The sequence below is a fragment of the Pseudochaenichthys georgianus genome, unplaced genomic scaffold, assembly GCF_902827115.2.
Source record: "Pseudochaenichthys georgianus unplaced genomic scaffold, fPseGeo1.2 scaffold_400_arrow_ctg1, whole genome shotgun sequence".
Taxonomy (NCBI): Eukaryota; Metazoa; Chordata; class Actinopteri; order Perciformes; family Channichthyidae; genus Pseudochaenichthys; species Pseudochaenichthys georgianus.
The window spans coordinates 187,684-196,653 of record NW_027262965.1 but is presented as its reverse complement, the minus strand read 5'-3'; the positions used below and the strand labels follow the sequence as shown (position 1 = coordinate 196,653).

At 40.2% G+C, this 8,970-nt stretch overlaps 1 pseudogene; it reads right to left on the bottom strand.

The window, feature by feature from the left end:
* Positions 1-2,496: 2,496 nt before the first annotated feature.
* LOC117442253 (zinc finger protein 208-like) overlaps positions 2,497-8,970 on the bottom strand; it is a 104,148-nt pseudogene continuing 97,674 nt past the window's right edge.

Genomic DNA, 8,970 nt, shown 5'->3' with positions numbered 1-8,970 from the left:
ATTGAAATCACCACACCAAACTTCCTTCCTATGCTTATTTGCTGTCATTTCTTTAAATATAGCAGTGGTTAGATTTGGACATGGGTTGTATACATTGGTTATCCTAATGTTATCTTGTTTTCTAGGATTGCAGATGTCCACTATAATACAGTCACATCAGGAGATTGCACCTCCCTCTATGCCACACCATCTTTGAGAAATGACTGCAGGATCTCAGGTCTGCAAAGTGGACAGGTAGGCGAGAAAGGCTTTTTTGAGTCTCAGAGACCAAGGTCCTGCACACTTCGCATACATTGACTGCATGACTTCAGGTCTGTGATGTGGACAGTACACCTCAAATACATCACTACACAACCTGAGGTATTTGAAGATAAGGGAATGACATGTTTATAATATGCTGCAAAACACAACAAATATGCAGGGTGACGAGTCTGTTTCTAAGGCCATTTTATTTCTGGTAGTCTGATCATTTCAACAAGAGAATAGAATCAAACTGAAAACATCGTAAATATGTTCCAGATACATGAAGCATGTGAACAGTGAAACTCGCTCATGGACTTTAAGGTGAATACTTTAAGAAAAGGTTTTCCCACACTCTTTGTAGGAGCCATTTTATGGGTGTTGTTGGTGTCTCAGTTTACCTTATTTATATGAATAGTGCAATATTATCTTTGAACACTTGGTGGCGGGGTGCATACTGATTCTACCAGACGGCCAGCCCAGCCCCAGCAGATGCTCATACTACAACTATTGACCTTAAGATGGTCCTCTCTGTACCAAAGAAGACAATCACACATGTTGATTTTTATCCTTAAGTCATTGCTAGGTAAGCTGCCCTTATATATCTCCAGACTTCTGTCCTTTTATACTTGCTTTTTTAATACCAGACGAGCAGCAAATGGGATGCTTTTAAATGTTCCTTTGATGCAGTCAGAGCTTGGTAAAGCTGCATTCTCCCACTATGCTCCCTTTTTATGGAATACGCTGCAAGTAAAACATTGTCTAGAGGCACTTCCTACTGTAAATGCTTTTAAAGGTATGCTACGATTAGCCCTTCATGAAACATGTAACTGTTTTACCTAATGCTATTGCTGATGTGATTATGCTTCTTGCCACTGCACAAATGGCCTTCTGTATTTATAATTGAATTGTATGGTTTTTTTTGTTTAATGCCCTTGTTTTATGTAGAACAGGGGTCACCAACCTTTTTTAGGGTGTGGGCTACTTTCAAAAAATAAAACAAGTCGAGGGCTACTTTTACTCCTCTTTATTTTGCAGTGTATATATTTAGCACATTTTTACATTATATGCTGACCTTTAACCTTTGTGTGCTGTTTGGGTCTGTGGGATCCGTTTGCAGTGTTTACTAAAAGAAAATGTTTGCAATTTAATTAATGTAACCTTTTTTATTTGGGGGTGGATCTCACCTCCTCTAGGGGGGTCCTCACCGCCTCATGAGCATGCATGGAAGATTTGGAATGCATCAATCTGGTGCACTTTGAGCACAACATGAATTCATGGATACAGCTCTCAACACTCAGATGAAAGGGAGCTGTATTTTCAATAATTCAAACATCTTTAGAATATGATCACAACCAATAACAAATCATTTAAACTTGTTTATTCTTATCTTATGTTACCTATTAGCATTCTTTCTTTTTCTTTATGCATATTTTACTAACCACTCCCCTTTTAAACAGTTTTTTTTACTGTCCTATAGTACACATTGGAATTATTTCTTACTTTATCTATATTAAATAGATAAAGGTGTGCTCTCCCTAGCTCTCTTTCTCTCCGTCTCTCTCTCTCCCTCCCTCCCTAGCTCACTCACTCTCTCTCGTGCGGGGGACATGTCCCCAGTGGAAATTACGCCATGCGTGTGTGTGCGTCAAGTGCAATACATATATAAGTTACAACACACAGAGTAAAACTCTGCCCCTCATGTGTTGTATAGGCTGGCATGATAGGCTGTTCAATGGGGCTGATGTGGTGTAGATTCTGCCAGAAGGAAAATCAGCGGGGAGGTGCCACATTGCTTTCTTCCCGACTGCAACGCTGGTCCCGCAAATCAAGCAAGAACGTGATTGGTCGATATTCATTGTGGGGGTGGGGGGAGGGGTGTTATAGAGTTGTAGTAAGTAGATAGAGTTCGCTATGATTTAGGTTTCGTTTATGCATAGGGTAGATTCTTTTAATTACATTTCCTTTTTTGTTTTGTGTATTTTATACATTTTGGATTTGCTTGGCGAGCTATTCTTAGAACATGCCCGGCGGGCGACTCACGTTGCCCCTGCGGGCGACTAAGTGCCCGCGGGCACCGTGTTGGCTACCCCTGATGTAGAAACTTGTTGTGTGCCGTGTTGGTCAGGACTCCCTGGAAGAAGAGATCTTGTATCTCAATGGGACATTCCTGGATAAATAAAGGATAAATAAATAAAAATAAAATTGACACTGTACTTTGTCAATTATATAAAAAAAATGTATATTTGTGTCTGCGTCAGGATCACTCTAAACCCTCCTGTGAAGTCATGGCAAAAAGATATAGGTCACTGGAACATTTAAACTGCCATTACATTCAGTGGAATCGTACTCTATGAGTGAAACTGGACAATATAAGAAACATATCGCATTGGATTAAGGATCGTTTTCACCGGACAAACAATTGAATTACTTCACAACCGACACCGTCATCCCGGATCAGCTGGACAACACGCCACAATCAGCTGGAGATTGTCACTACCTGCGCCGGCGAAAGGAGAGGCCGAGAGCCAAGGCTGGGAAAAGCGGCCGGGTATGAGCAGCATTCAAACTGGATCGTATGTTGGAATCATAAGCTGCATCGGACAATGGCTTGGATTTAATGCTGCAATAATGTCAGCTGTTTGAAACGGCTGTCGGCAGACGGACAGCCAGAAAATGAAACTTAAAGGAACAGTGAACATTATGCCTGTCAATTCTGACGTTACGTCAACAGATGGCGCTGTTGGGATGGGATCTGTAATGGAAAAAAGGATTACCCAACACAAGGCCAATAGAAATGATGTATTGAAGTCAATGGAGAGACAAAGATTATCTTTCGATCCCGTTTGAATTGTGCCACGAATTACACATATGATGTTTGTCAATTTAAAAGATAATTTTGCAAGTCAAAAAAAAAAAAGTGTCGTAAAACTGTGAACACATTTGTTTGTGTGAAACGCTCAATGAACTACATCTCTGGTCTCGCAGAACAACACGCGTCACCAAGATGGCTGTCACTACTGTCTTGTCAACAAAAGGATTGACTACCCTCACTATCACCACAAGGAAACACGTCCAGAAGAATGTCATGCAAAGCTGCCTGCCTTCCTTTGATTCTCTCTGAACTGCCTGGTCTTTTAACGTTTAATGTCAACCATTTCTGCAGATAGCATGAAGTAGAAAAGATCAGCGATAGCCGATGCTAGCATTAGCATTTCTCCCCCGGGCGTAAATGGTGTATTATAGAATGATCACACCGGTGACGGTACTCTTCAAAGGGTTCACAAAATATGACTACTACTCTTACTGTTTAACATGTTGGGTTACTTATTGTTACTTCATATTAAGGCTAATAAAAATGACAAGGCTGTAATGCTAACTAACATGCTAGCTAGGTAGCTAACTTGATCCAGCCACTCCTGGTCCTTTCATCAGACGGGAAGTGAAAGAACGAGCAAGACCCATTGCTGGTTTGATAACAACCTGGTACTAAGTACACAGGCATCTTGTTAACGTGATCTTATCATAGCTATCTCTTAGTGGAGGAAAACAATTGAGACATCACTTACGCGACTCTGGGATTAGTAATCTTTGTAGTTGCGTATTTTTCATAGTCTTATATTTCAACAGTTTTACGACAAATAAGGTCCCATGGAGCGGAAGTAGATGGGCGTGACTTCGCCCCCTCTAGATGGGAATTGTTTATTGTAAACTGTGAAAAAAACTAAATATGCTTAATTGCGGCTCCTACACTCTTAAAACCACTATGGTTTTTCTCCTGTGTGAAGACGAAGATGTGATTTGAGAGCACTTGATGTCGTGAAAGTTGTCCCACATTCTTCACACCAGTACGTTTTTTCTCCAGTATGAATACGGTGATGATTTTGTAGATCACCTGATGTACTGAAAGTTGTCCCACACTCTTCACAGCTGTACGGTTTTTCTCCTGTGTGAATATGTTGATGTCTTTTGAGAGAACTTGATTGAGTGAAAGTTGTCCCACACTCTTCACAGCTGTACGGTTTTTCTCCAGTGTGAATACGTTGATGTTTTTGTAAATCACCTGATTGAGTGAACGTTTTCCCACACTCTTCACACCAGTACGGTTTTTCTCCAGTATGAATACGGTGATGTTTTTGTAGATCACCTGATGTACTGAAAGTTGTCCCACACTCTTCACAGCTGTACGTTTTTTCTCCAGTATGAATACGTTGATGTCTTTTGAGAGCACTTGATTGAGTGAAAGTTGTCCCACACTCTTCACAGCTGTACGGTTTTTCTCCAGTGTGAATACGTTGATGTTTTTGTAGATCACCTGATTGAGTGAAAGTTGTCCCACACTCTTCACAGCTGTACGGTTTTTCTCCAGTATGAATACGTTGATGTGATTTGAGATGACCTGATGTAGTGAAAGTTGTCCCACACTCTTCACAGCTGTAAGGTCTTTCTCCAGTATGAATACGTTGATGTCTTTTGAGAGCACTTGATTGAGTGAACGTTTTCCCACACTCTTCACACCAGTACGGTTTTTCTCCTGTATGAATACGGTGATGTTTTTGTAGATCACCTGATGTACTGAAAGTTGTCCCACACTCTTCACAGCTGTACGGTCTTTCTCCAGTATGAATACGTTGATGTCTTTTGAAAGCACTTGATTGAGTGAAAGTTGTCCCACACTCTTCACAGCTGTACGGTTTTTCTCCAGTGTGAATACGTTGATGTTTTTGTAGATCACCTGATTGAGTGAAAGTTGTCCCACACTCTTCACAGCTGTACAGTTTTTCTCCAGTATGAATACGTTGATGTGATTTGAGATTATCTGATGTAGTGAAAGTTGTCCCACACTCTTCACAGCTGTAAGGTTTTTCTCCAGTATGAATACGTTGATGTCTTTTGAGATGACCTGACGTAGTGAAAGTTGTCCCACACTCTTCACAGCTGTAAGGTTTTTCTCCAGTATGAATACGTTGATGTCTTTTGAGAGCACTTGATTGAGTGAATGTTTTCCCACACTCTTCACACCAGTACGGTTTTTCTCCTGTGTGAATACGTTGATGTGTTTTGAGAGCACCTGATGTACTGAAAGTTGTCCCACACTCTTCACAGCTGTACGGTTTTTCTCCAGTATGAATACGTTGATGTCTTTTGAGAGCACTTGATTGAGTGAAAGTTGTCCCACACTCTTCACATCTGTACAGTTTTTCTCCCATGTGAATAAGCAGGTGGCGCTTTAAATTTCCAGATGTTGTAAAGGATTTGTCACATTGCTGACAGCTGTGACGTCTCTCTCTTCCTTTCGGTTTCTAGAACAGACGAACAGATAAAGAGAGAAAGTCAATATAAAAAGCATAAATACACAAGTTAACACAAGTTAAAAACTCACTTAAAGTGGACCTATCATGATATATTTGAACAATATATTGTAGGGCCATACCTATATGAAGTATATAAATATAGTATTTTTTTCAAAATACCAAAAAGATCCTGCATTTTAGTCATGCCTCATTTCGCTCTGTTTGCTCTTTCCAGCGCTGTTTTTGCAGGGGGCTGATTCTGTGAGCTGCAGCTGACCACGCCCCCCTGCAGCTGACCACGCCCCCCTGCAGGAGAGGGGACAGTTTTTGAGCGACAGCCCAGTCCTCCAGCGATTGTACAGTGCAGGCAGCTGCGGTGCGGTAGCTAGCTGAGCGTGGACAGAAGACTCCCAGAAGAACCAGCATTTCAATTAACATAATACTACAAGTGAAAATATATGTAAGTATTGATCATTTGTGTTGTTTGTGCTGTACGGTCTGTTTCTTTATTGTGTTACGTGAGAAGTAAAGCTGTGCTATGAAAGTTAGCTTGTGCTACCTTTAGATCCATAACAATGCAAGCTAAGTAGCCTAACAGTTAGCTACATAGCTAGCAGTGAGTGAGCGTTCAGACACCGGCGCACACACTCAAACGGACTCGTGTGCCGGACTCTCCCAACAGGTTTTCATGATTCTGTTTAGATATGCAAGTATAAGCCATGATAGCTTATTTTATTAACACGCTAATTTCATATGAAAATCAATGGAGGCTGAGTTAACTTTGTAGGAAAACCTACCGTCCATGACTGCCCCTGAGCTGTGTTTTATTTGTTAACTTCATATTTTTCCTATTTCCTAAAACATTTATTGTCGTCTCATATTAACAGTGTGGATCATTGAGACAGCGTGGCGTCCAGAGTCTTATCCCGTGTTCCCACTTCCTCTGAGGGGACAGCACGGAGGGGGGGCATGAAGAAAGACCTGCACCAGCTTCATCCACGCTGGCGTTACTGTTATCACTGGCTCAGTGTCATTTCATTTGACCAAATGTCTTTACATATACATTTAATAGATTTTATTATTATCCACCTTTTTGTTTTATGTCCTTTTATTTACAACATTCTTTGAGACTTCATCTTCTGGTTCAAATTTCAATAAATGTAATTTGTATAATCACTCTTTTGTCTTTATTCTACATGAAAATGTTAGATTCCATTCAAATCTGTTGATTATTCATATCTTCCTCAGGCTAGGAATAGTATGTTGTATATTTATTGCTAAATGTATATAATTTTCTCACAGGATATAGAATGAAACAACACCGGTTGTATCCATTGTGTATGAATGCTTCAACTCTAAAGCAGTCTTTAATTGTTTGTCCTAAACATCGCAATATATGCTTTTGAAATGTAACATGTAACTATTAAAAATAATAGTATACAGTTTATTTTGTGTATCACCTTTAGCTTAAAAATACATAGATGTGTTTTTTTAATCTATAAAATAAATAGACGGATACTTTATCAATCCCAAATTGGGAAATTATTTAACTGCAGCAGTGTGTTCAGGTATTACAATATTTAAAGTTGGAATAAAGTATGAACTACACAACACAAGTATAATGCACTGCAATCCATAAGAGAAGTCCGATATGTTCATGAAACCCCCAGGAGACACCGACACTAAGGTGGCCGAGTATGCTGCATGAGCTGCACTGTATGATCTGTGGTGTAGTGGGCTGTCACTCAAAAACTGAGTAGCCAATGAGGACGCACCCCTGAAAGTCCCGCCCACCTTGGATGTTTGTGTCAGAATCTCAAACAAAGAAAAAATACTTATAGTTTACATGATTACACAAATGATTTGTTTGCAACTTATAGTTTTATTTTTTAAATTTATTTTATTTTGCTTGACTTAGTTTTTTTTCTTTTAAACTCATAGTTTTGTTTTATTCTAAGAAAGTGTTGCTTTATCTTTATGATACAAAACTAATCCCATACAGAAACCCTCCTTTTTACGCAGCCGTCCAGACATAGACATCAGACGGCGACACATATTCAGTGTGCAGTTCCTTTGGCATTAGGGCAGGGATATCTAGATACTTTCATACAACATACAACTATTTTTTAAATCAATAAAATAATTTTCTAAATCCATAAAAGCATTTCAATTAATTTTGGGAGTCATATCGTTACTTTGTTGAGAATGTGGCCGTGTAATAAGCGGGATAATGTGCACATTGCATAATGTGCCTTCAAGCCGATCTAGATCCCTCCGCTCCGCGTCGGGCTCCTGATCAGCCTGTCGGTGCTCTTTTCCCCATAATGACCGCGTCGCTGCACATTACCCCTTACGTATGATTATATCGAGTCATTATTCATTGGTTTTAAAGCAGGAGGCGCAAACGCTTGCCTCGGGGAGGGAGAAAAAGAGCCACAGCGGAGAATAAACAGAAGGGCAACCATGGCAACCATGCAAGGGAAGTCTTCTTCGCTGCTTTTGTGGCAGACTACATTGCCACTTACAGGCCTGGCATATGTACTACAGCGTCTCCAGCGCTTTCGAGCGGCAATGGCCGGCCGTGGCCCAACCTCTCATTCCCCTGATAGGTGGAGAGTTGACCAATAGCCGTAGCGCCACTTTACTGACGTCAGTAAAGTGTTCAAATCTGGATCAGTCTGTATCAGATCCGTTGCAGCCCCTTTTTTAGAGATTTGGGTATGGAGGAAAATAGAGAGGGTTGTGTTTTCTGACACTTGGTGAGTTCCCTGGAACACCGGGGACACATGTTCATGTATAAAAGACGTACGGAAGTGCATTTTGCATGATAGGTCCCCTTTAATATAAACCTTGAGTTAACAAAATACTACTTATCAACTGTTTGTGTTTATTATATTTGATACAGTAATACAGCAATATTCTAACCAAAGTATATACCAGAGGTGGGGGACTCGAGTCACATGACTTGACTCGATTCACATGACTTGACTATTTTTTGACTTGAGACTTGCTTGACTAACATTGATAAAAGACTCGACTTGACTTTGACTTGGTATTCATGACCTGAGACTTAGGCTTGAGACAGATGACTCGAAAGGACTTTACTTTTTAAAATAAAATATTTGCATTTGTTTGTGTATTGTACGAAGCCCCTAGAGGGCAATGAAAGAAAAAAAAGAGAGAGAAAGGAGAAAGTAGGAAGTGGAGCGCACAGGAGACAGCTGTTTCATTGCAGACTGTTATGTTTATGTGGGGAAATACATACATTATTTGAGATATATTTCAAACTCGGAATTCATTTTAGGGACATTTCGGCCAGGGGTAATATTTATAAAATTCCCCAGCTTAACTTCCTATGGAAACTTTCCGGAAATTTACCGGAAACTTTCCGCCCCGGCTTTGCAACCCTAGCAGTAACTATAGTAACACAGTGTAG